Below are 27,805 nucleotides of genomic sequence, written 5' to 3'. Positions count from 1 at the left end.
ACTTGTTCCCAATCTGATGGATGGAATGATTAAACAGACATCCATAAGATATGGAACACGGTGCAGATCCTGCATGAAATTACTAAAGACAATTTCTCATGGAGTTTTGAAACTATATGGAACAAACTGACTTCGTGGTTACCTAACTTGGAATGGTTAAAGCATGCTTTTGTTATAATACTTATTGTAATAGTTTTAGGAATAATATGTATATTACTTCAATGTTTTGTTTGGTGCTGTCAAAGAATGATCATAAGGCATAATGATTTTTGTAGTTGCAAAAGAATTTGCAGAAGTTATTAGAAAAGGGGGGAATGAATAGTGAATGCTGTACCACTTATCTAAAGGGTGACGCACCTACGTTTAGTTAAAAGTCAGGAGATGTCCCAGGACCCTTATTGCCACATGACGGATGCACAGACTGCTAAGTCCCTGGGTTGGTTATCTTCAGAAGGGACATTTTGTCTCAGATTCCTGTTGCACATGCAACGTGGCGAAGACAAAGACTTTAAACATGGCCACTGAGGAATAGACTCTGCAGGCACGAGATATGTAAATGAATTCCCAGAATTGTAATGAATATGTAAACAATTTCTTGGAAAACTAATGAATAGGTCTGAGTAGCTTGTATAAAGGGGGGACCGAAAAGTCCCCTCGGGGTGCATGACTTTGGCGGAGCGATCCCCCATGCACCCAGCGCTGCCGAATAAAGATAACCTCCGCTCGCCTGCGTATTGCTGACTGATTCTTCAAATCGGTAGCAAGTCTGGTACTGCCTCTGTCCAAATAGAGGACACCATGGTCAACTCAATGTCTTTAATCAGCATTATGTAAAACAAATCCGGGAAAATATAAATTATTTACTAAATTTTTCCTTTTCCTGTGTTTTCTGTTTTTTTAATGATGAAAGCTAGATTTATATACACCATTTACTTTCCTTTATAAAGGTTGCTTCCAGTTTGTTAGGCTAAACCACAAGCAGCCAGAATATGAGAGAATGGGGACTTCCCGAAGATGACAGCTAAAAATTTAGTTAACAGAAAATTAGTTAAGTGAACTGTCACTCAGTCTGTCTCTTCATTCGTTAAGCTAAGACAGAACATACTGATAAGCAGCTTTTTTTCCTCTTATTAACTCATAGGATAGTGGCACATTATTTAACTTTTCATTAGCCCGATACTGTACTTTTGTGATAGAGTCTACAGTATAAACCAAATTTTCCACTCTACATGTTTAAGGGGTTAAATTCTATGGTGGAAAGATTCTAGACAGCAACCTTAATCCTAGAAAAAAAAAATCTAAGCTTAAATTAAGGTACCTAAACAACATTTGAGCTTCGTAATAATGAGTATTAAGTCTACTATAGTAGCAGCTACTAAGAAGTTTCAAATGCTAGGCCAGGTACTTACCTGTCCAAAAAAGGTTGTTAGACAATCATTTTTAAAAATCTTTGTTTACATTGAATGCCATTAATTACCACCTTCTTCTGCAGATATACTTCATGAAACTAAAAAATGGATTAACCATTCCTGCTCAGCATTAGTCACTTGTCCAAAGGAAGATGAATACAAATTCCATGTTATAATCTTAATGAAGAAAAAAATTATATGGATTTATGGTCAACTGTCAATTCCCATCTTTATTAAAAGATATGAGAAGGAACAAACAGATAACATTTAAGATGTTATCAGTTGTAATCCCGTACACTCCATACAGCCCCTTGGGGTGGGGGATGGATGTGGGGGAACAAATGTTTTCCTCTAAGGTGCAATTTCAAAGAGGGAACAGCCCTTATTAACCATTAATCAGATGGCGTAAAACCAGCCTAGATAAAACAAACATTACTCACATCACCAGCCTAAAAATCAAGTTATAGAATCATAATATCTAAGGGGTATTATTTTTTATTAATGAGAATGTTCTGATAACAGGCCAGACTGACAGAAACCAACGCCTAGGCTGGCAGACACACGGTAATTCAGACATGCGCCCAGGCACCAAGCTACTCAAGGGGCTGTTCTTTTGTCTCAGTATTTTGACATGCTGTTGGAACTGAAAGTAGTCTTAAGTGGTGGTAATGGCCAATTTCTTAAGAATTTTTCTTTCATTATTACATCTCAGCATTTCCACCCTACCAGAATTAAAATGTACGATACGAGGCTGTTTCTGCAGGTACATACTTCTTCCATATCAAAAAAGTACTGCACAGATCATGTTTTTAAGGCATTACGATTATTGGAATGAAACTATCTTAAAGCCTTGTCCTCTCCCATATTTACTTTTCAATCCAGGCCTAACTCTTCTTTCCTTATCTCCAAGACACCATCGATATGCATTTCTATGCGTTTGGCATATTCCAAGCACAACACTCTCCAAGCTGCTTGTACCTCTCTACTGCACCGCCAGCAAGGGGATATATTATTACATGAGCTCCTATCCTCACCACTGCCAGGTGAAGCCGAACCACCCCATAATTCTGCCATAAACACCAACACCCCTGTTACTTTCCTGAAAATGCAAAATATTTATATCTTGTCACCTGTAACTTGCAAGGTACTTCTAAATGCTGCACTGCGTATTTACTTATATATTGTACCTATGAACATGTCTACCTTTACATGTAGCACTTCCAATTTATATTCACAAGGTTTTGTATTTCTTTCGTGTTAGGTCATTTCTCCCTGTAAATACCAAGAAAATGTTACATTCCAATACTACCTTCCTAAGTCTCCAATATTTCTCCCAAGATAATACCATGTACATCATTATTTCTTCACACACATTATTAATGAAATTACAAAATCAAAAGAAGGTGAAACTTTTCTGCTTCTTTAATTACCAATAACATATTTTTCATCACCATGTTGACTAGGCACAAAGAACGTGCCTCACCATGCTAAACACTATGCAACAAACAGGCAATCCCTGGAATAAAGCAATCAGTATACACCAAGATAACAAATGGATACAGACCAACACATACACACACACACACAAATCTTTGAAAAGTGTACTTTATATTTTTTTGTATATCAGCACATCACTAGTCTGAGATACCAAAATTCACACATACAGAAACAGAGACCCAAGAGCAACTGTTATGTGAACTTGCAGCTTATCTGTTGCCACACTGCATTGGCCTACCTACATACACTCACTTTTTTTTGAAGAACAACTAAGGAAATCTGCCTCATATTTGTAAATGAAGAATTCAGCAATCAGACACCTTTGTTATGGCACTTGCCGACTATACAGGTGAAATAACTTCCCATCCACCTTCACACAAACTGTTTAACATTGACTTTCGTCTGATGTTAAAACCCAAAAGAAGCGAACAACCCTTACAGGCACTTACTGTGTTTACAGATGGATCAGGCAAATCACATAAATCTGTTCTCCTATGGTGGGATGATCAACGGAGACGATGGGACTCGGACATAGAGACAGTCTCCGGTTCACCTCAAATAGTAGAACTGAATGCAGTTGTTCGCGTTTTCCGAAAATGGAACATACCACTCAACCTTGTTACTGATTCCGCTTATGTTGCAGTTGTTGTTAAACGAGCCGAAGCTTCTGTGCTACGGAATGTTTCACATTCACAACTTTTTACCCTGTTACAGGAACTTATTTCCCTTTTGGACTCTCGATCTGCGCCTTATTTTGTTATGCATATTAGGTCTCACACCTCACTACCTGGTTTTCTTGCAGAAGGCAACCGACGAGCTGATCTATTGACGTTACCAGTTCAAGTACTGCCAGACCGGATTGCACAAGCTAAACTAAGTCACTCTTTTTTCCATCAAAATGCTGGAGCTCTTAAACAACAGTTTGACCTTACTTCTCAACAAGCGTCAAATATTATTGCTGTCTGTCCTGATTGTCAAAAACATTCTTTCCCATCAATTGCTGCAGGAGTTAACCCTAGAGGATTACAAAGCCTACAGTTATGGCAAACAGATGTTACACATTATTCTGAATTTGGTAACCTTAAATATATCCACTCTTCCATTGATACATTTTCAGGTGCCTTGTTTGCCTCTTGTCACGCAGGAGAAAAGGCACGAGATGTTCGTAGACATTTAATGCGTGCTTTTGCTACTTTGGGTATTCCCTCAAAGATAAAGAGAGATAATGGTCCAGCTTATGTTTCAACAACTATAAAAACCTTCTTTGCCCTATGGGGTATAACTCATATTACTGGCATTCCTCATTCCCCCACCGGTCAACCTCTCATTGAACGGTCTCATCAGTCTCTAAAACGTCTATTGCAACAACAAAAAGGGGGAATGGGAATGGCTATTCCAGAGGAACGGTTACAGAAAGCATTGTATGTTTTTAATTTTTTTAATTGTTCTTTAATAGATAACAACCCACCAACAGTTTGACATTTTACTGCAAATACCTCCTTCGAGGCACGGGTTAAAGCCCCAGTATTGGTTCGAGATCCAGAAACAGGTACAATTATGAGACCATATCCTCTTGTTACATGGGGAAAAGGTTATGCTTGTGTCTCCACAGAAAAAGGACCCAGATGGATCCCAGCAAAGAATGTACGACCTTTCCGTGAACCTTTACTGCAGACAACTGATACCGACACCGACCCTACAGAATGAAATAAAAACTGCGTGAGGATTTCTGTTTTGCATTAATGTCAGATACCCAAATTCAGGATATAGAATCTAGATTTCACTTTTTACAGCGCTTAGAACGAACACTATCACCCTGGATTAAACCACTTAACAAAGGTAATACGTTTGGACCAGACCAGATCCCCAATGCACTGATGGCACCGCTAGCAGATATTATCTTCCCTTACATCGACTTTCAACGACACTGTCATGAGCCAGATTGGACAGCATCTCGATTTCTACAGTTATGTTGCTATGAACATGGACCATCTTGTCGACCTTGGATCAAGATACATTGTGAAATCTGTGATCACGATCGCTGGCAAGTTGTAAGACTAAGGCACAGATGGGGTCATTGGATGTGTTCTGAGTGTAATAATCAAATATTAAGGTTTAATCACATACAGTGGGCTGAACGTTTTATGGGAAAACCTCTTTTGGAAATAGAGGGAGTTATAGGGTTAGGTTCTGAGATTTTGCCAAACTTAGTTTTTGCAGATTTTTTATCATTGATTGAAAGTCTAGAAGTACGGGCTATTGCACGGTTGTTGTTTCAATATATTGTATTAGCAAGCAGAATTTATATTATTAACAAGAACATTATTATAGGATTAGAGTGTGGACAATCAATTGCAGTGCCTCGGTCGTGGACAGTACGACCAGAAGAATGGCTGGTTGTAAAAAGACGATGGAAAAAGAAAAGGAGAAACAAGCGTTGTCAGTAATATGGATAAAGATGTTCACATCTGGACCTTGGCCTATTGAAGGTAGCTCTTATCCCCCTTTTCTACCAAAGGTAAATATTTGGGTCACGTTGGCGAACTTGACTGGACAGCATACTCTGTGTCTTGCTATGGCCACTCCGGATCAGCCTTTTTCCACGTCTTGTGGGCTTACCATTAGATGAATGGCCTATACCTAGGGACCTTCAAAGTCTTTTTCCACCCAAAAATGTATCAAAAAATGTGACAGACAATTGGGATGTATGGACACCCCATCTCCCACTGGCCACTTTGGAACCACAAAAAATTGAACTCCTTGGTTCAGTAAAAATGGATTTTTGCATAAAATTTAACTACACGGGAAAGAATCAGTCTAGGGCATGGGACGTTTCCCCTACTCATGCTGTTTTTAGAAATGCAAGTATCTGGTTTAATTACACTGCTAACGACTTGTCTAAATCTAGCAATGCTCCGCTCTCACTACCTGCTGGAGTATTTTTTATTTGTGGGGATCGAGCATGGCCTGTCATTCCTTCTCATATAAAAGGAGGTCCGTGTAGCTTAGGGTGACTTTCCGTCCCGACTCCTAACACATCTATGATTTTACAACATCACTACTCTCGAAGGACAAAGCGTGGCATTCATACATTTGCCTCCGATTGTGATGATAACATGCAATTTTGGTCCTTTGGCCAATGCTTTACTGCATCTCTTTTGTTGCCTGGAGCTGCTGCAGGAAAGGCTCTGGCAACATTAGATAAGCTTGGCTGTTGGCTTGCCAAACAAACTAATGCCACAAGCAGTGCCCTGTCTGGTCTTTTATTAGATGTTGATAGTGTTCGCCACGCGACATTACAAAATAGAGCTGCAATAGATTTTTTGCTTCTGGCACAAGGTCACGGTTGTGAAGAGTTTGAAGGGATGTGTTGCATGAACCTTTCAGATCATTCGGCATCAATTCATGCTAGCATCCAAAGATTGAAGGATGGAGTTTGTCATCTTCAACAAAGTGATACTGGGGATTGGTTAGATAAACTGTTTAGTGGTTGGGGTTTTTCAGGATGGTTAAGAAGTTTAGTGAAGATGATTATATATGCTTTAGTTGCTTTTTTGTTTGTTTTATTACTTATACCTTGTCTTTTACAATGCTTACGAAAATTAATAACTCGTTCAATTTCAAGAGTTCTTTTTGTGCAACAGGAAGGGGGAGATGCAGGACAAGGCCTCAAGGACAGGAGTCCAAGTACCGATAGCCTGATGAATAGAGACTTGTTAGAACTTGTAGGGCACAAGCCCTGGGAACCAAGGAGCAAGCTAACTGCAGACTCTTGAGCCGTTGCAGTTGAGATGGCAACCAGATGGACAAAGAGGAAGAAGTAGCCAGATAAGGGAACGGATAGTGCTGATAAGGAACTTTGTTAATTAAGAAAGTCACGTAGGAAGAAACCCCCTAATCTTAGAATAGAAATTGTTGCTATGACAAGGTAAACTAATCAGTTCCTATTGTTTAAACGGTGTGCCTTAAATGTCAACCAATCAGTGTTTTTTACGCTTAAGATTTAAGCAATCAGTGTGTAATATGTAGAAGGTAGAAACGTATATAACTGTAAGGAAATCACTAATTAACAGACAACTTGCTTGCATCAAGCTGTGTCCCGTCTCTTCATTCGCCGCAGTTTGGATTTTTTTTTATTTTCTTTTTTCAGTTCAATAACTGAAGAATCGACGACTAATTCTACCTTCTGAGGACTAGACTAATCTATAACCTGGTATTATACAACTGGAAAAATGAAATGCGTGCGTCTGCCTTAAAGTGTCTTTCAGTTCATTTTATCGTATCATGGCAGCATATGAACTTAAAACAAAACAGTTAGTGCCTGACTTTTTTTCTTTTACAAAACAACATAGCACAATTCTTTAGCTATGATTCTAAACAGCGCTTCCTAGAATCACTGAAAAAAGGTACCACAGTTTAAAAAAAAATATTTGAAAGGCTATCTTGAAGTAAAGGGGTCTTCAAAGCTTTCACTGCATTAGCTTGAACCTTAAGAAACCGTTTCCTGAACTATCTTGACTAAAAAATTAGATCAGTTTTAATTTCTGTTCTCCTGAAGAGGCAGAAAGAAGACTAATGCAGGTCTCAGCTGTTACCACCAGACAAACTTCACCTTTTTTTTCTTTCATCAGCTTTTGAGTGCTTGAATCCTCGACATAGTCTTCACTGATCCAACTTAATTCTCTCAAGAACAATGTCCTCCACTCTCACATCTTGCTAACTCCTCTCCTTGGAGAGACAGGAAAAGGAATATAGTGCACTGAGGTAGCCTTTCAAATTATTTCATAATAAAAAAAAATAATATTGGTGTGAGGCATTAAAAAAACATGTTTTCATTAAGTACCCTGCTTCATTTACAAGAACATAGCTTCCTTTTGATACTGGCTTTTTGGACATTTGCAACTGAACACTTGGAAAGAGAAATCTGGACAATTGCATTCCTAAACAATATTCTTTTTCATTTTGCTTTCAAAAGGTGTCTCCGGATTGGAGAAGTTACAGTTCAAAGTTATAATGAACGCTCCTGATAGTTTGTAAAAATTTCATTATTATCCCAAATCACATCAGCCACACTTACATTTAGGAATCCCATTTGAAGACCGCCACGTAAACTTAAGCATGTTTTCCTGAGGCATTGCCTAACTACATAACAAACACCGCTATCATATGCAGTTCAGTGTAATACCGTGTTTCTTGTGGTTTTGACATTTCAGCACTTGTTCATTAGGAAATTCAAACCCCACTGCCATTAGATGCTACAAGATAGAAGAATGCAGTTTAGTTACACTGTGAGTGACAGACAATTTTTGATGTCTTGATTCTCTGTTACTAATCTGTCAAATGAAGCATAATGTAGAACTCCACAGTACATCACGGTACTTCAGTGATTTCGTTTATCATAAAACCCCCATTCATTGCTTTAAAACACATTCTATACATAGCTTTTTAGAAAACCTGTGGTTTGAAACATGACATTATGAGAAAAGAAAAAGCTAATTAGACTTCATGTTAAAGTAAGCATCTTTAATGAAGCCAGTTTAAAAGTTTTCCCTTGTGTGGATGTTGTGATCTGGTTCTATCTCAGTCAGCTCGTAAGGTAGAAGAGAGAAATCATAATTTATGATGCCAAATTACAGAAAAAGGCATAGCTTGGTCCTAAGACAAAAGTCCCACATATGAATAGTAAAGGTCACAAGTTTAATTCTTTTAATGAAAAAAATTAAAATTATGATAAAAGGAATAAAGATCATGCTAGACTGACAAGAAACTTTCAACCTCCAGAGATTCTTGAATGTTTTAAAATTTTCACTTCCACATAACCAAACAATGTGACCTCTTTCCCTCTCATCTCAGGAGCTACACAACCATCATTAAACACACCCTAACTCATTGCAGGGGACACTACTTCCACCTGAAGGGACAGAGTGCTTTTATACAAGTGGTTCTGTTAAGGAAACACAAATCAGCATTCTCAGAAACTCCAACTACCCTTGCAGTCTGCATCCTGTGAAAGTAGTACCTGGAGTGTCATGTACCTCCAACAGTGCTGTGCAGAAACAACACTCCAGGAAACCTCAGTGTTGTACCAGCTGCCTCGTGGCTTCCTGCTAGCAGATATCCAACAGATTCTTTCTAGCATCAGCAGGCATAGGATTCATGGGAAGAAAAGCAGAGAAATGTGTATTTCCATAAACCTGTTTCTCCTGCATACTCTTTTTATGCATTCATAAAGAAGTCAGATCATGCACAGGAACGACCACAGAATTCGGAGAAGGGGGTGGAATACATGAAAATAAAGATGCTTTACTATGTCTAATATTGCTTTCCTTTTCATTGAAGGCTTATAAATACTGTCCCATCTGCTCCAACAATACTCAGAACTAAAACACTACCTATTAATATATTCAACATACATTTCATTATGCAGAGATGATATATTCTAAATTAGTATTTCTGAGAAGCCAAAACAATTGTGACTGTGCATAGTTGGACTTCGTAGCTTGGCTCCATGAGAAATGAATGGCTAAGTGGTTTTGTTCCATCCGTATCAGGGAAAAGATTCATTACACCATCTCTGCTCCTACTGAGGTTTCAAGTACATACAGAAGCCATCCATGACAACAGCTAACTGCTTTCCAGAGCAACGAGAAATTTTATTTGCAATGAAACACCTCAATTCACAAGAGATAGCCTGATATTTAGGGATCATAGAGAATACTATGCTGGATCAGGCAAGGTCCCACATGTGATCAAGTGGATTACTGCAAAAGCTTCCCCAAATGCTCCAGCATATTCGGTCTGGGCCTGCACTTTGGCCTCCCTCCATGACTCTTCTTTACACATACATCATCTTTTCTCTAGGCAAGTACACTTGCATTTCATGCAGCTTTGCTGGACGTTTAGCTGTTTGACTACATTTTACATAGCGCTTTAAAGGATTTCTCCATCATAATATAAAAAGATGACATCTGGAATAAAATATATAAGTCTCAAGTGGAAGTACTGACTGTAACAGAAACCGTCTAAATATTAGCAAGTTTCCTATTTATTTTATTAGCTTTCCCCATATTTAACAAATAGAAAGTTGACTTCCTTGAGCAAGAGAAACAAATGATACCATCTTTTGTAATCAGGCAACCTTCTGATTTCTAGAGTTCTCTGTAAACACAAGAACATTAAATTATCTATGGATCAAATTAAACTAATGACATCCAAGAGGTCTCTGAAGTTTTTCTTGCCCAACAGACATGTATTTATTTACACTTCAACATTCAGTTTTAGAATTTCCTACACTATGACAAATTATCCTCATTGTTTAACTTCAAATATTACCCACTACAGAAGAAGAAATCCATTAACCAAACACTGAAACTTTATGAAGACTACTGACTTCATTGCATACTGTGTAGCTACAGAAATCCATCGGCTTGCAGACTTCCAAATGCAGCTCTGAAACTTGCACGACAACGTATATTTATTTCTTCTATACTATCGAAACAATTCCAAACATGCACACATAAAAATTACGTGCAGAAAGAAACCAGTGAACACACAAAAAATTCCCCAATTAATTCAATGGGCCAAAGGTTTCATTGTACTTCTTCAATAGACTTGTCCACTAATTAAGAAGCACAATAAAAAGACAGAAGACAAGGAAAGGGAATGGAGGGGAGGAGAGGAGGAGGAGGAGAAGAAGGAAAAGAAAAAAGGAAAAAGAAAGAGAAAAAAAGGCACAAAACCCCTCAACAACAAGGTACACAGTGCATGGGGTGAATGGCTGGATGAATGGCTCAAGGAGTTAGTAGTGCACGGGGCAATACCTGACTGGTGACCAGTCCCCAGCGGTGTTTCTCGGGGCTCAGTTCTGGGGCCAGTTCTCTTCAATATTTGTATCAGTGACGTGGATGCAGGATTTGCAGAGGGCTCTGGATAGACCGGGGCAATGGGCAATCATCAGTGGCATGACATATAACCAGACCAAATGCCGGATCCTGCACCTGGGAGGGAGCAAAGCCGGCCACAAGTACAGCTTGGGAGAGGAGTGGCGGGAGAGCAGCCCTGCAGGAAGGGCTCTGGGGGTGCTGGCTGACAGGAGGCTCAGCAGCAGTCAGCAGTGTGCCCTGGCAGCCACGGGGGCAAACCCCACCTGGGGTGCACCAAGCACAGCATCACCGGCCCGTCCAAAGGGTGATCATCCCGCTGCGTTTAGTGCTGGGGCGGCCTCACCTTGAGCACTGTGTGCAGGGCCCCCCCATTTAGGAAGGCTGTTAAGGTCCTTGATTGTGCCCAAAGTAGGGCTGGAAGGCATGTCCCATGTCCTTTGTGGAGTGGCTGAGGACTCTGCGTTTGTCTAGTTTGGAGAGAAGGCAGCTGTGGGGTGACCTCGGTGATCTCTACGGCTGCCTGAGGAAGGGACATGGAGAAGGAGGTGCTGAGCTGTTCCCCCCGGTGCCCAGTGCCAGGATGCCTGGGAATGTCTCAAAGCTACATTGAGAACACAAAGAGGGTGGTTAAACCCTTGAACAGGCTTCCTGGCCAAGTGGACATTACCCCATTCCTTTCAGTGATTAGGAGATATTTGGATAACGCCCATTAATATATACTACCATTATATAACACCATGCTTTGCTTTTACTCATCCCTGAAGTCATCAGGCAGTTCAGTGAGATGGCTGTTGTAGGTACCTTGCAACACAACTAGTGCACTCCCATGCCACTCCATTCCTTGTTCTCACCACGAGTTCAATCACAACGAGACTGTTAGTTCCCTAAAATGCCAGGGGTTTCTTGGCTCCGTAAACACTTTCAAGGACACAAATCAGAAAGGTGACAAGTAGAAACAGGACTTTTTTCTTTTGAAGCTGCTTTGAAGCACGTGTTCACAAGCATTAAGACAACGCACATGTGTAGCCAGGAGCAGGCTGGTGCATCCCTCGGTTCAGCTGGAAAAGCCATCCCTTGCAGCCTGGCACAGGAAAGGCACAGAGCCACAGAGAGGAGCAGCAGGGACACAGGCCAGGAGGGATGCCAAAGATGGAATCCAGTTTTAGAAGCTCTTTTAATACGCACCCAGTACTTCTTCTATGCTCTAATTGTGTATGATAGCATTTGATGTTATATAAATCCTTAATGGTACTGAACAAAGACTGGGTTATAAGTGGAAACACAGAACACATTTTCATGGATGTGAAATGAGTTCATTGTGATGGAAGCAATTAAAATGCATTTCAGATGAAACTAATGGCTGGATGCTTACAGTCTTATATTTTAAACTGCTTTCCCTCATCAATTTATTTTGGTATATTTTCTTATGGTGCTATAGATAAGGATTCATTTGGCTTGCATGTGCACCTTATCCCTATTTCCATAAGCATTCTGTCAGTTAATAGATACTGTAATGCTTCTTACTCCTCTCCCTCCTCCCTGCTGTTTGTGGACTATTTCTAGCGCATGGTTTGTCTCTGTTGCTATTATTTTGCTTAATTTAGCGTAGCACAGAGACTCTGCAAGTGGAAAATGATTTCTTCTTCCTTGGGCCTTAACATATAGGATCCTGAATCATGTTAATAAACTAGAAGTATTGTGATTAGATTCTGCTGATGGATACAAGCTCCCCTCCTGCATATGTTTCAAAAAAGTAGTATATGGATGTATCTTTGGCAGGTATTTAGAAGTTGAATTCACCTGGGGACAGAGCTGGAGATGATTTTCACAGAAAGCTCGTTGTTTGCACGGAGTACAGGGTTAGATTCTAGATTCTCCTCTAAATGTATAAGACTATTATTTCAGGAACAAATTGTACTTGTTAGTATGTATTTATATTATAATAAAAGAAATATATACTGTAATTGCAGGTGTTTGCCCTAGCTTCTAGATTTAAAAGACCAATTAAGCAGCACACAAAATAATAACTTACTGAAGATTTCTTTAAGGAATAGTCAGTTCCAGATATTTGCATTTTTAAGCTTCTTAGAAATGGTTGGGTGTATTTTGCAGATACCTTTCCACATTTTCACCTTTTATATGGAAAGATAAATTGGCTTAGAAACTCCTTCTAAGCCAGCTTTTTGGGCTGGAAAGTAGGTTTCTTGAGACATTCTGAGATGGGTTGTTTGTGGGGTTTTTTTTTGTTTTTTCTTTTTTTTTTCTTTAAGTGAGAGAAAGAAACAACAAAGCATTTTAAGCTAGACAGTAACAAAAAATTGCACCGCAGTGTTTGCGTAACACCTGTAATGGTTTGTACATATAGTACAGCAATGACTTGTGTGTTCATAGGGAAGAGGCCAATACATTTTCTTTCTAAGCTACGTATTCTTGGTTTCAGTCTATAGCTTATAAGCTAAGGAACTAATTTTTCATACCTGTTTCTTTTTTTTTATTTTTTTTTCCCCACCCCGGAGGATTGCCTTATTTGCTAAATATGACACCTTATTCAACTCACAGCACCGCTCCAAGTGCTCATATGGCTTCTTCCACCACAGAGCTTTCGATATAGATTTTTCCATTATGGTGCCCACACAAGCAAATGAGAAAAAAAAAAATAAAAATAAATCTATATTTTTGTATTCCTCAGGAAGCAGAATCCTGGTTGTATTGAAGCCAGTGGTAAAACCTCTATAGATCTCCTGGGGTCAGGATAGCATTTGTGGCCTTGACCACCGGTGCTTTTCTAGGTTGAAACATTTCTGTTACAACTTTCAGATGTTCAACCAACCACTTAGAATAGACTAGCCCTTTTGTATAAAATTGCATCAGAGAGAACAGAAAATTCAGAAAATAGTGCAGCAACTCAACTTTTTGCACCTTTTTGTCTCTTGGGGATCATGGCATTTTGCAAAATCATTCCTGCTCAGGGATAAATTGATTAATTTTTAAATTTTAAATTTGATTAATTAACATATTCAAACAAATCAGAATCAAAGCTGTTTATGGATCTATTCATAGCAAGTAATTAAGTAGCCATCTGAACTATAGCTTTTACTGCTTTTAGTTATGCATTTCCTGATAAGGTAAAGTCATATACAATTGCACTAATATATGTTCTGCTGCTAATTATAGCTTAAATAACTTTTTTGTATACAGTGTAAACTGCATCAAAATGCAGTGTTTGCGGGAAGTCCGCATATTAATAAACCTGTTTTGTTGTGGGGGTTTTTTGGCTTCGGGCACAGTGGTTAAAGAATTCTCATTGCCATATCCTTTGAGAACCACTCTTGAAGATTAGTCTGTACAGGCTAAGAATTCTCATTCTTCTATTATGAGTTTTAGACTTTGAGTCTTTATTCCTCCAGGTCCATGTCTTTTTTTTTTTTTTTTCCTAATCATGGGCTTTCATCCAAGAAAAATAAGATGTACATCCCAGAGAACTGATTAAAATCATTTCCAACAATACATTGAGAGTGATTTTACAGGTCACAAAGCCATTGACTTTCCACTCAGTCTGAAGGAAGCCAGTAATAAGATATTCCCTGTAAATTAAATCATAAGGGACTTCTGAAAACATACCCAAAACCAAGAATCTTGTAAGACTATAGGGTAATTCAGGTTTGAAGGAACTGCAGTAGGCCATCTACTCCACTGTTCTGCTCAAAGCTGGATGAACAGTCCTTGTCTAGTAGTAAGTAAAGACTATCTGAAATTCAATTTTCCTTCCTTGCAGTTTTGGGTTTTTTTGGGGTTTTGGTTGTTTGTTTTTTTTTTTTTATTATGATTATTTTGAAATTGCAGCCCAATATATTTAAATTATGTTTGGAGCTAGGGATCTGTTTACAAGCCGTAACAAAGGATGATTAGAAAAACAAAATTAGTCAAAATAGTTTGGAGACTTTCTTAAGAAAGTGCAAAACCAGACACCTCTGTGAAAATACACAATGTTATCACAATAAACAATAAAGATCAGATCCCAGCCCCTATATGATACCTTTTTTTCATAGTGAGTTCATCAGATAAACCTCCAAAACACAGCAGAATGCACATGAACTTGAGAATGCATATGTAATTCCTAACGTATGTGTGGCTGTTTGAGGTATGAAAGTCCAAAATGCATCTTCTTCCAGGAGTATGTTTGAGTATGTTTATTTAGTGTGCTTTTTATGTGTGTATGCTTGATGTTATTTATCAAATCAGACTGTTAAAATATTTCTCTGAATTGTCTCTGAAACAGAGTGCCTGAAATAGCTTCCCCTTTTCACCTTGTGAATAATTCTGCATGTTTCCCCTACTTCTCCACATTTTCTGCATAGTATAGCCCATTCTTTCCTTGAATCCCCTTCAATAATTTCATACTCTGCCTGCATATGTTTGCTAATGTTAAACTATGTCGCTTAGAACAGCCAACATTGCCTAAGCGCGTACGAGGATGGAGTTCTACAAAAAGTTAGAGTATGCAGGAGGTATAACATATTTAGAATCAGGTTCACTACCATCATTGCTATTATAATCTGGGGGAGTGCCTTGTCCCCTTGAACTTTTGTGCCTATATGTGCTTGTGATATAAGCCGTATGTACCTGTAGATTTCTTTGCGGAAATATATATGTGTGTGTGTGTAATAGATATGTATATATTCCACATATATATATATGTGGAAATCTATATAGGTATTTCTATAAAGGGGGTGGCCTCCAGGTAATGATCACTTCCTCCTGGAAGGGATTACTTCAACAAGATCCTTTTCCAATGTACCTCTTTAAATATTTTGTTATGTGAGATTTGCTCAATGTGAGAAGATGAAAAAGATTAATTTCCTGTTTTCTGTAAGGTAGACATATTTTACTGCAAAGGCATATGGACAGTAACTTCTGTTGTCAAGGAATGTGTGTTGCCAGCATAAATTATTCATGATCACTTCCTTAAATTGTTGGAATAAGGAGTGGGAAAAATATTTCACTTGATTGATAGGATTAGGAATAAAAAATCAAGAACCGTATTTTCTGGAAAAATGGATCTGCAGATTTAAAAAAGAAAAAGAAAGGATGCTTCCCGTATCTACTAGTGGAAATTTAACTTTGTATCTGAGCATTTGTTGGCCTGTACCATGATGAAGATGGAGCTGCTAACAAGGTGCAAAAGATTGAAATGCAGTTCAGCATTTCAGAAGCAGCAGCTAAAGATCTGGAATCAGTTACCAACGTAGCTGTTAAACTATAATGAGTTTCAGAAAGTGGCAGCTGATTAGTACACGCCGCTCTCTCTGTTACCCTAGAAAATACCCATTACGCTGGTTTCTGTTGGAAGTGTACCCCAACACTGCTTTGCAGAAATAGCCGGGATGTTTGGGTAGTCAGCATGGACTCTGTAAAGCAAACACAAACTCCACAACTCATCCTGGGGTTTCACCTGCAGCTTGTTAAGGTCCTGTGCATTGCCCCAGCAGCAATGATGAGGCTTGGTTTAAACTACAGGTATGCAATTAGGTACACGTGACTTATAGGATAGATCTTACTAACTCATAGGTTCAAGATATATTTGATATCTATCAAGCTTTTTTTAAAATTACATGGCTCACAAAGCACTTACATAGATGAACAAATAGCTCTAATGAATCTATTTTACCGAGTTTAAATTGTAGCCACAAAAATATTTCTATTTTGGAACATGCTATACTACTAAACAGAATCTTTTCTCCCACCACCTTAAGAACTACTAATCTGCTTTGTGCTAACATTAGTCTATCTCAAAAGTTCTTTTTACATTTATCTCTTTCCCTTTTTCTCATTGCTCTTTGATGCTTTATTGTGTCTCTACCTCTGATATTTGTAGCATATTCTGATTTCATATACACTTTTGTAACATCTTAGTAGTATTTACAGTGGTATTACTCTTGAATGACACAGAAGTAACAGATCAAAGCTTCTTTTAATTATCTGCCCCCTATGGCACAGACTGTGTTTTCATCATTCTTTGCAAAGCACTGTGTCAAGTAGCAAGAATGTTTGGAAGAGATACTGAACCAATTTCCTTTCTGGAAAATCTGAAATTGCAAGCAGACCAAAAAAAAAAAAAATAAAAAATCAGACATATAAGATAATTCATCTGTGATGACGCTCTGCGCCACTGTGCCAATTTTTCACCCACAGATCTAAAAATATCTTAACATAATCTCCAAACGTTAGGGAGTTGGAACTGATGAAAGTTTTGTTTTGTTTGGATTGGAGGTTTTGGGTTTGTTTGTTTGAAGATTTCTGCACAAAGTCTGTTTGAATGTAGCGGTCCTCAGGAATTGAGAGGATTGCTGAACACAACTTGATGATCGATGCAGATCAACATTTACCGTGCTAAGCAAAGAGCAAGCTTAATCTGACTGAACCAACATCAACTTGACTCTTGCTCTCATTAGTACTGCCTATTGATCTGTGGCCTGATGGCCAACTCTTGTTCACAATCATGTTCAAGTACAAAAAATCTGTAACATCAGCAAGGCTTTGGGAACACAGAAAAAAACCAAGGATAAGGAGTGGTACCTAAAAGTCTGCCAAATTAGGTCCCTCCTCTGGTAAATTTAAGGTTTTATCCGGAGAAATTCTTCCTGACATCCACTTAGCTCATTATTGAAGTGGAACAACTGAATATGCAGCATCCCAACATCAACGTCTGCTGTTCTTTGGACTCACGTGCAAATTTTGTATTGTACAGTAACACCTGGACAAAGACAGATAAAGCAGTTACTCATTATGTCAAATCACTTGGCATCCTCTGTGGTCTGACTGTTAGTGTTTTGTATTATATAGGGATTCCAGTGAGCACAAGAAAAATAATAAGCATTTCCAGTGTTTATAGTATGACTATTGTCAAGATTCATTTTTATTCAAAGTAGTGCAACTATATGAACTAATGCTTAGAGAAAGAGAAAAGAGTTTGATTGTTTTTTGAATGTCATGCTAACTTTAGTAATCCTTTTATTGTATGCCTTTTCATCAGGCCTTCACTGTATATCTATATTTTAAGACACAAAAAAATCCTGTCAATTCAGTCTATTAAAGGATATTTTCTCTCCCGAACTTTGTAATCCTTGCTTGGAGTTCTGACAGAGGAATGGTAATAGGAGAGCTCCGCTTTGGAAAAGACTGAAAAACAGCAATGCTTGCTTGCTGACAAAATCTTGAATAAATAAGTCGAGCACAATCAAAACAAATTGTAAAATAATTTCTCTCCTACTGCGGGATATTATTTGAGATTTCTCTCAAATTAATTGCAGTGCAACACTGCTGGCAGTAGCATGGAACTTACTGCAGTCCTATCTCCTGTGTTAAGAGAAATGCTAATACAGTGAAAACTTACTGTGTGACACCCTTGCCCTCATGAAAGAGGAGGCAGAGACTCGCCGGGCCGACCCTGTCTGTGATGCGGTGGATGTCTCTGTCCTGCAGGGCAATGGGTGGGAGTGAGCCATCACCACCCCCCCGCCCCCGCCCCCATCCCCCCCCCGGGCAGCAGGCAGGGAGCAGCAGGAGCAAAGGCATCTGGAGGGGCAGGAGAGGAGCGGCAGCGAACTGCTCTCCCTGCCTGAAATCCTGAGGCTGCAGAGCAGGCACAGAGGCTCTGCAGGAGAGTTTTACTGCAGGTCGATGCTTGAGCGTATTCAGGTGAGGGAACAGCTGGGGAAATGGGAGGTGAAGAACTAATTGCTTAGTGAAAAGGCTGCTTATTCCGTCTGACGTGTGGTAACTCGGGGTAAGTTATAAAGCGGGGTGGTTATTGCGGTGCCGGGTGCAAGGGGGGTCGCTCCTCCTAACTTGCACATGTAGTTTTACTCACGATACATATTTGCACAGTGAAGTTGGTTAGTTCTGCCCAAAGCCTACACCTACGAGCTACTTATCGGTTAGTTGCCTTCTCGCTGCAGTTTAAAGGTAGAGTTCATTTTAAATTTCCTCCCCATGCTCCCTGGGCGGGGGGATTCACTCTCTTCGGGGGGCCATTTGAGTAGGAGGTCGGGATCTCCCCCACCACAGTGATTGTACCCCGGTGTCCTTGAGCCTTACCCCTTCAGCAGCCCGTTTTCTTCCAGCAGCTCGCAGGCCCCTGCCAGAGGCTCCGTATTCACAGGCCAGTGGGGCTCAGCTCCCCCTGCCCTGGCTGCCCCCCGAGGCGCTGAGCGGGCGAGCCCCAGCCCTTCTCTGCAGGCAGGGAGGCTCCTGCCCGCCTGCCGATGGCTGCTGGCCCCGGGGCGGCTCCTGCCTGCAGCCCGGCTTTCGGGGGGCACCGCGCTGTCTGGGGTCGGGGGGGCACAGCCCTGAGCGCTACAGCTTGCCTACCGGCAGGCAGAGCCGCTCGGCGTTAAGGCCAGCGTAGTTTTTGCGTGTGTTTGGTCGTGATTTGGCTTCCGGAGAATAATGCTTTTGAGGTATGATGGCATGAAATCATGATTGAAACAGAGCAGGCATCTGCAGGAGAAATACCAGCTTGGGTGTAAGTCGGTGAACTGTATTGCGTCTCCCCAGCATTACCTTTAATGTTCGTTGTTGGAGGGAAATCTGTCGTGCCAGAGGTATTGTTATAGTTTAGCTGTCCAATGAAATGCCAGAGACTGGCCAGTCAGAAAATGTGATTTATTAAAGCAAGCGACAAGTAAGCAAAACAGCGCTGGGCGGCCGGGGAGTCTCCTGCTCCACCAACGGCGCGCAAATTCAAGCAAGCTGAACAGCTCTTTTTCTCTTCCCCGAGGTCACTTCTGACACCTTCAGTAGCCCCTCTGCTGCTTCTGTTGTGGTGGTTTCTTGCCAGACAGGACGTTCCCATGTTTGGTGTAGCAAGATCACATTGTGGACATGTCTCTTCTTGTTAAATAGGAAGTTCTTAAGACCACCACAATGGGTTTGTTCCTCTTGCTTACCTTGGTCGATCGGCAAATTACCTTTAGTTACTTATTACAATTCCCCCCTTCTTTTATTTATAAGTAATTTTCTGATCAAACCTAGACAATACCTCACAAGCTGCATCTAATTCAGGATTTTCATTTGGTATGATTTTCATCTCTAGTTCCGATTGCTTCATCACCATTAGCTGCACTTTTTCCAACCTGTTTTTCACAAAAGTTACAAATTTATTAATGATACAGGGTCCGAAAGTCAGAACCAATAACAACATTATGAGGGGTCCCACCAAAGTAGAAATTAAAGTAGTCAGCCAGGGTGACTGTGGCTGTAAAATTCTTTACCTTTTGCTTTTTCTTGTTACCTTTTTTGTTCTTTAATAACTCTGTTGGGTCCCACTGCTTGTGGCGTTTTTAGTTCATGTTTCTGAATAAATATTAAGACCCCTCTATCAGCTCCAGGTTCCCAATATCTTATTCCCCAGGTTCGTCCTAATAGCCATCCGTGGTCATTAGGCTGCAGGATTTCTAGTATATAACACGCTTACAGTTGCCAAGATGGGGGTCCTCTACGTGTCTATCCCAGCTAGGAGCTGGCGGATTGCATCCTCTGGGTCCCCATGTTATAGTTAAGAATCTATTTTTAATGGCTACGTCCCAGTTTGAAGCTATGGTTTCATATCCCCAATATGCACAGTAATAGTGATTAGGGAAACTGCAGTAGCTTTTCCCTGGATTCGAACTGGGGCAGAGATAAAAAGGTTTTATTGTTCTTTCTCGTCAACTGGGTGGGTCTAGTTCATAAAAGACTAAATCTTCCAATTTAACTTGGAATTTTGGGGATCTGGCTGTCACGTTATACCGAACTTCTATTGAATCTTCCCATCAACCTAAGGTCCAATTGAAGGGTAATGCTCATTTTCTTTTTTTTTTAAAGTCATGGTAATCAATACCATTAATAGGATACCAGCTTTCATTTCCCCACTGTTCAGTACCTCTCTGCCTTCCTCGTCTACTCTTTTGCAGAGAGCAACGGGATATCAATATCTTCTCAGCAGCAGCAGGTAGTCTTGAGGGGAATTTTGCTGTTATCCTGTCAATAATTTCCAAGGTCTAAAGAGTTAGTTTATCTCTTAAATATATTTCCACCTGTTTGGTTGTTGTGTCCATTTCCAGGCGAATCTTATAGTACGCTGTCTTAAAACTCTGTACCAGTCTGTTTCATGTACTTCCCAAAGTTCAGGTACTGACAGTTCCCATCCACAAAATAATTTACAAATTTCCACTTGATCCTCTGGTCCCCTGGTACGTATCGAATCATTGTGACATTTCATACAGTAAGGTTGTCTCTTAAATGAAACACAGGACCAATCTCTATTACAATTTAGACATTGGCAAACAACCCAACATACATATCTGGAAGCGGGGTGTTTTAAGCAGCGTATTCCCCGGAGATCTCCTATTCTGGGTGATTCGGGTATCTCCGTCTCTGTGTTGTTTTGCGGTCAGCCAGCAATGTTGAGACAGATAGCGATGTCCCAATAACGTCCTTCACACCGTCCCGTGGCTCAACATTGCTGCTCCGTGGGTGGCATAGATAGAGATAGAGAAAAGATTCTGCCAACTATACAAAGGAGGTTAACAATCTTTATCTAAGCATTAAACCCATTTACCATTATCAATAAACAATAACAGGCAATAACTACAAATGACTAACAAGAACTATAAATCCCTAACAAACGTTAGCTAACAACTCAAAACTCAAACATGTCATAAGCTAATTTCAAAACATTATCATAACAGGATGACATAACAAAACACAATAAAACATTTCTTAGCATATATAAGGTTTGTTTGTGGGGGTTAAGAATCAAGAGCCAAGAGGTGGGCATTTAAAGGGGTAAATTTTCATGCCCCTTTAAGGTTAGGCTGTGCATGCATTTTCATTGTGCAGTTTTGGTCAGGGCATTAGCCTGGATCTTGACCAGGAGGGTCACGGACCAATTTGTTTGTCTCGCCACAAACAATCCTTATCATTTTGGAAAAGATGGGAGCAGGAGACGACACACTCTGTACGGTTTTGCTGTTCAGCCTTTGTCTCATCGTGACTACAGTACCCATCAGTATGTGCTTTTGTGAGTGTTTTTGGTCAGGCCGGTACAGAAGAGTGCGATCTCTTCCTCGCAATCCGCCCCGAGAAGTGGAACCCATGGGATACCAAAGCAGAGTGCGAGAGACTGTTATATAAACAAAAGAAAACTGTTGATCTCCAGCAGTTACCACGTGACTTGTTATTTGTTTCTGTTCATTTTCGTTACCTCGTGAAGAAAAATACCAAGGACCAGACACAGACTATCGTGGAGGGAACAGATGGAGTTACCACCCCAACATTATTCAAGACTGTGCTGGACTCACGAGTGAAGAAGCCTGTTTTCCACCTCACATGAGACTTTGCTGGACTGTTATTCTGTTATTCAACTTCTAGTTCATGTTTGTTAAGAAATTGTTATTTGTTGTTTACTGGCTGTCAAATGATTCATTGAATTTACTTTACATCTAACACACGGTTTTCAAAATAAATCAAAAGGGTTGGGTAATACATATAATAATAACCTACAAAAACAAAACCTAAAACCAACACTTAAAACTATACATTCCACTTAAGTAATAAATGAACTATAAATACTATAGTTTCTTTAAACATTTTTTTTTTATCTATCTATCTATCTATCTATCTATCTATCTATCTATCTATCTATCATGTGTCACTACCATGGCTAGACTATAGGGATTTCGCATGCGCGGTCTTTCCAGATTGTTCCAGTACATTCTGTGGGGTTTAAAATTGCGCATGCGCATGTTCAAAGGCATACACGATAAAAGATGGCTGCTGAGTGTCCAGATGAAGTCCTGGACCCATTTCCCGAGCTTACCACTCCGGTAAGTTTGTTAATGGTGACATTTATGGCACTATGGCCAAATGACAGGTCCTTGCTTTCAATGCAATGTTTTCTCACCATCAGACCGCCACGTCACCTGCCAGGGAGGAAGGGTCTGGAGTGCGCATTTCCCCCTCTGAACGTCCCGTAAGGTGAGTGTTTTTTAAACGTCTAACCTGTATGGTTCATTATAAAGGGGAATCAAAACCCTTTTTTTTTTCTCGTTGTTTAGGCACAGGGTGTGTTTTTCCACTGTCACACGTCAAGAACTTATGGTGGAGGTGGAAAAGTATAAAAGACGTTACCACATCCCCGTCTGTGCGTTCCTGATGGTTGTTTTCTTTGCTATTCTATGTGTATTCTTAATCGGCCTACATTGTTGTATGAATTGTTAATAGTTACTTATTCCCAGATTCCTGTTTGCTATTAAATTGTTATTGTGTTAACTATATAATCTGTATTGTTGACTGTACATTTTGGCGTACTACTCAAATTTGTTTAATGCCATTGGGTGAAATCATAGTAGCAAATTGCATGTTAGTTATAACGCGTTGAATTAATCTTATAAAACATGGAACAGCACATGGCAAAAACAATAAGGTGGCTAATCCACATAACAAATAAAATAGGATTCGTTTTACCCAGGGGCTCCCGAGAAGCCAGGAAAACAAGTCAATATTCCAGTCTTTCCAAGTTCAGACTGGAACCTGGGCTAACTTCCCTATCTCTGATGTGATTTGTTTAAATACCTCACCATTGCCATCAATTTTCAAATAACAATTGGAAACATTTCATTTACCACAAACATTTCCTTCTTCGGCTAGCAGGAAATCGAGAATCGTTAGAATAGTTTGGCTCCTGATCTGTACTTACAGTTTGGATTTTACCATCTGGTATTAAGGATGATTCCTCCTTTCCTACCTCCTCTGCTGCTGCAGAGTTTCATCTGCACATCCCCTAACAAGTCACTGTGATGGTAAACCACACAGATTTACATTAGCAGAACTGCTACAGAGTGTATTTTATTTCAGTTTTTCTGCCAATATTCCCCACAGCCTTGCTGACCAAGGGATATTGTTTTACTGAACTAGGCAGGCCTTCCCCTATCATTTTTACTGGAACAGGTAAAGCATTTTTTCCTTACCTGGAATTTATTTCCAGATATACCTGGTTAAAGATTTCTTTTACTTCAGGGAGGTCCTCTTTTCCACTTAAAGATTTTGGTGAATTTGGCATTCTTACTTGTTTTCTTAGTTTGTACTTTAAAGGTTTCAGGATGTTTTCCTGGTGGCCAGCAGCTCCCCCACAACTGTAACAAATACTTTTCACTGAAGTTTAACACCAAATAAGTTGGGTTTGTATTCACTAAAAATTCCACCTCAGTTTTCCTAGTCCCTAGTTCACCAGAACCCCTTGCTGGTTCTTTAGCTCAGGGCAATCTCGCTTCCAGTGTCCACTTGCCCTACAATATGCACAGTGATCCGATCCCATAGGAGAGGGATTCACTCTTTCACTTCTGCCCAGCTCTTCTTACCTTCTATATGTGTTCCCTGTTCCTCCTATCAACTTTTCTACATCACGATTACCTTGGTAAAAATCAACTCAAACCTTAATCCAGTCCTATTCACAACCAACTTTCCAACATCTAAATTTCCCCATCAGAGATTCACCTTTACTCTCCTCAGACCCGCTGCCTGCCCTAGAGGGGCCGTTACCGGTCCTGTTGTGCTGCAAATGCTGCAGCAATCGGGGTGACATTGTCAGGTCCTTCTGCTCAATCGTCAGCAACAGCAACCCCCTCCTGCTCACCAGCGAAGGGTTCAGGGCAGGAGATGCTGTTCCTGCTCTGCAGGTTACAGAAGCCTGCCTCTGCTACAGCACTTCTGTTTTAACTCTTTCTCACCCTGAATGCAGATCTGCTCCTTGTTGCTTTAAGTCTGCGTTCTTACATACCATGCCTTCGCAGGCAAACAGCAAACACCCTGCCATGCGTCCCGCAGGACTCAGCCGCACCTTCGAGGGGATACGGGGCTTTGTACAAACTCACCCCAATACTTCAACACTTTCACAGGGTCTAGATAGCAGCCGGAGGGGAGTGAGTGAGGTGGTAAGGGCTGGGGGGGGGGAGGGCGGTGGAGGTATATACGGAGGGGGAGAGGTAGGGATCTCATCCTCACTTCTATTCTTCTTCTTCTTTTCCCCCCTTTGTTTTCTTTTAACGGGAACAAAAGGGCCCTAGTTTCAGACCCTACCCATAAGGAAGCATACTCACTTTCCTGCAGGCAAAAGGGTCTTTTGAATTCACATATATATTCAAAGCCTGGCATATCCAGTCTTCAGATGCCCCGAAGACCGGTCAGTAGAGGTGGTCGCCCCTAATTTGTTTCCCACCCCAAACTTCCATACAGTAGTGTATCAATCTTACTTTACTCTTACCCTGCCTAGAAGGGTACGCATCCCAAAATTTTATCATTAGTCCTAGCGGACTCTCCGGTGGTATCTGTGGGAGCCTAATCTGGACCCCAGAACCACCCATGGGATCACAGGGCTTTGCTTTTCCTCTGTCCCATCTTCCAAGGCGCCTTCTTTCACTCACGCACTCGCTTCCCCTGGTTCGTGGCGCAGCCCCTCACGGGGTCTGGAAAGCGCAGTACTGAGGGTCCGCACTCACTTCGCCCTCCCTGGGCGTCTCACACAAGCACGCTTCAGGATACCCAACCCCAACCGAACGGTTAACCGGCCTATACTCACGCGTCCTGCGTCTTCATTCGGGCTTCGTGCACAGAGGTTACGGGGTAACCGGTTTTATTTGCTTACTGTCACATTTGAGGTTCGTCGGTAAAGGATTTGGCGTAGAACCACCCCGACAAGGGCCGCTTATCCAGCGGGGCGCCTCCCCTGCCACGGACCTCAGGCCAGATTGCCCTTATCCGAGTCACGGCACCAAAATTGTTAGAGTTTAGCTGTCCAATGAAATGACAGAGACTGGCCAGTTAGAAAATGTGATTTATTAAAGCAAGCGACAAGTAAGCAAAACAGCGCTGGGCGGCCGGGGAGTCTCCTGCTCCACCAACAGCGCGCAAATTCAAGCAAGCTGAGCAGCTCTTTTTCTCTTCCCCGAGGTCGCTTCTGACACCTTCAGTAGCCCCTCTGCTGCTTCTGTTATCGTGGCTTCTTGCCAGACAGGACGTTCCCATGTTTGGTGTAGCAAGATCACATTGTGGACATGTCTCTTCTTGTTAAACAGGAAGTTCTTAAGACCACCACAACGGGTTCGTTCCTCTTGCTTGCCTTGGTCGATCAGCAAATTACCTTTAGTTACTTATTACAGCACCAGCCCAGGAGAGAGGGGAGGCTGCTGCAGCCCCCGCCCCGGCTGCGGCCAAGGAAGTGTGCTCCAGTGGGCACACGCGTGCCGAGCGGGCATGCCCACCGCACACACGTGTGCATGCAGTTCGGGTCAGCGCTAGGTTATGCGGTGTGCATACCCGCACAGGCAGGCAGAGGCAGCCCCCAGCCCCTGGTGCCTGTAAGCACGCTGCAGGGGGCTGCGCTTTTCCAGCCCCGGGTGGGCACCGGGGCCCGGGGGGCAGCGATCTCCCTCGGGCTCTCGGCAGAGGAGCTCGGCAGCAGCCCGGGCTGCGAGAGGGGGGCGGCTCGGGGGGCGGGGGGCCACCCGGGGCGGGGGGACACCCCTCCCGGCCGGCGGGCGGTCCGGCAGGCGGTGCCGCGGGCTGGAGCGACCCCGCCCGCCCCTCCCTCGGGGACAGCCGGCGGCTGGAACCCGGTGGCCGCCCCCCGCCCCCCCGCGCCGCGGTGCGCTCGCTGCGGGGTGCGCCGGCGGGGCCGCTGTGCCCGGGCCGCAGACCCCGCACGGCAGCCGGGGAGGGCTCCGCCGTCCCCCCCCGCCCTGCCCGGGGGCGGCTGCGGGAGCGGCGCGGGCGAGCCGGGGGAGCTGCGGGTGACGGGCGCCCCCCGAGCGGTTGCGGAGGACGGGAACGGCCGCGGCAGAGGCCGCGAGTGCGGCGTGAAGGTGCCGGTCAGCCGGAGCCGCCTCCCGCGGGGGGCCGGGCTCGCTGCCGGGTCTCCGCGCGGTCGGGGCTGTCGCTGCCGAGGTTCGAGACGTTTCGCCGCCGCCCCTCGCCCCGGCACGCTCCTGCGACGGCGGCGCTGGCCGTGCCCGGCTCGGGGCAGGCGTTTGCCAGCCGGAGACCGGACCCCTTTTCCGGGAGAGGCCGGAGCGAGGCGGCGAGCGCCGGGGAGCGCGCAGGGAAGGGAGCGGGCAGCCCTTTGCAGGGGGCGAGCCCGGGGGCTGCGCTGCGGCTCCGCACTCGCGGCTCCGCCTCAGCCGCAGGCAGCCCCCGCAGAGCTGCCCCCGGCCCCGCGCCGCGCCGCAGGCAGCCCCTGGCGCCCCGGGAAGCGCTGCGGACCGACGGCTTGCACATCGGTGGTCAGCAGAAGGCAGCTCTGCGCCTTAAGTGGCGACGTAGAGAAAAGATGTGTCTGCAGCGAAGCACGGGAGAGGGTCCGGAGGACAGAGCGCGTTGCAGGCGCTTGGCAGCACACGGCCTCGGGAGGGGGAACAGACGCCATGGGTCAAGCTGGGGCATAAGGTAAGCTCAAGGAGAACCAGTTGGTTAATGGGACCAAACAGAAATGACTTGAACTGTGCGTGAACACTTCAGTGAAACTAAAGACCGCTGTGCCTTTAAATGGGGACGAGGCTCGTAAGACCCAGTGAGGATTAAGTGTGACTAAAGGTCATCGTAAACGGTTTTTCCAGGTGTATAAAGTATTTTCCTGTCGCGAAGAGCTGTGCTAGCTTTATGGGTTTGCCCCCCAGCTCCCGTCCCCGCAGACACGCGTGCCTGGTCCCTCGGCCGTGCGGGTGCTCGATCCGTTGCACGGCGGGCGATGGGATCCGGCCGTTCGACGGCAGCATCAGGTCCCGAGGAGACGGTCGCTGCCAGCCCCGGCCGGGCTCGGCGCTCGGAGGGGCTGCGCGACGTCCCGGTGTGACATGTCCCTTCCCGGGGCTCGGCCCCCGTCTGGGTGCGAGGGGGGTGGCGGCGCGGCGGGTGGCGGGCCTGCCGGGGTGGGAGATGCGGCTCCAGGTGCTTTGCCCGCCGGCCCGGACGGTGCTTTCGCCT

General features: G+C 42.8%; 1 long non-coding RNA gene across 1 annotated transcript in view; it reads left to right on the top strand.

The window, feature by feature from the left end:
- Positions 1 to 27,805, top strand: part of LOC308057831 — a 168,490-nt gene that overhangs the window by 62,153 nt on the left and 78,532 nt on the right. The window lies entirely within an intron of this gene.

Source organism: Falco punctatus (assembly GCF_963210335.1).
Source record: "Falco punctatus genome assembly, contig: scaffold_46, whole genome shotgun sequence".
Classification (NCBI taxonomy): domain Eukaryota; kingdom Metazoa; phylum Chordata; class Aves; order Falconiformes; family Falconidae; genus Falco; species Falco punctatus.
This window is presented reverse-complemented; position numbering and strand designations above follow the sequence as displayed.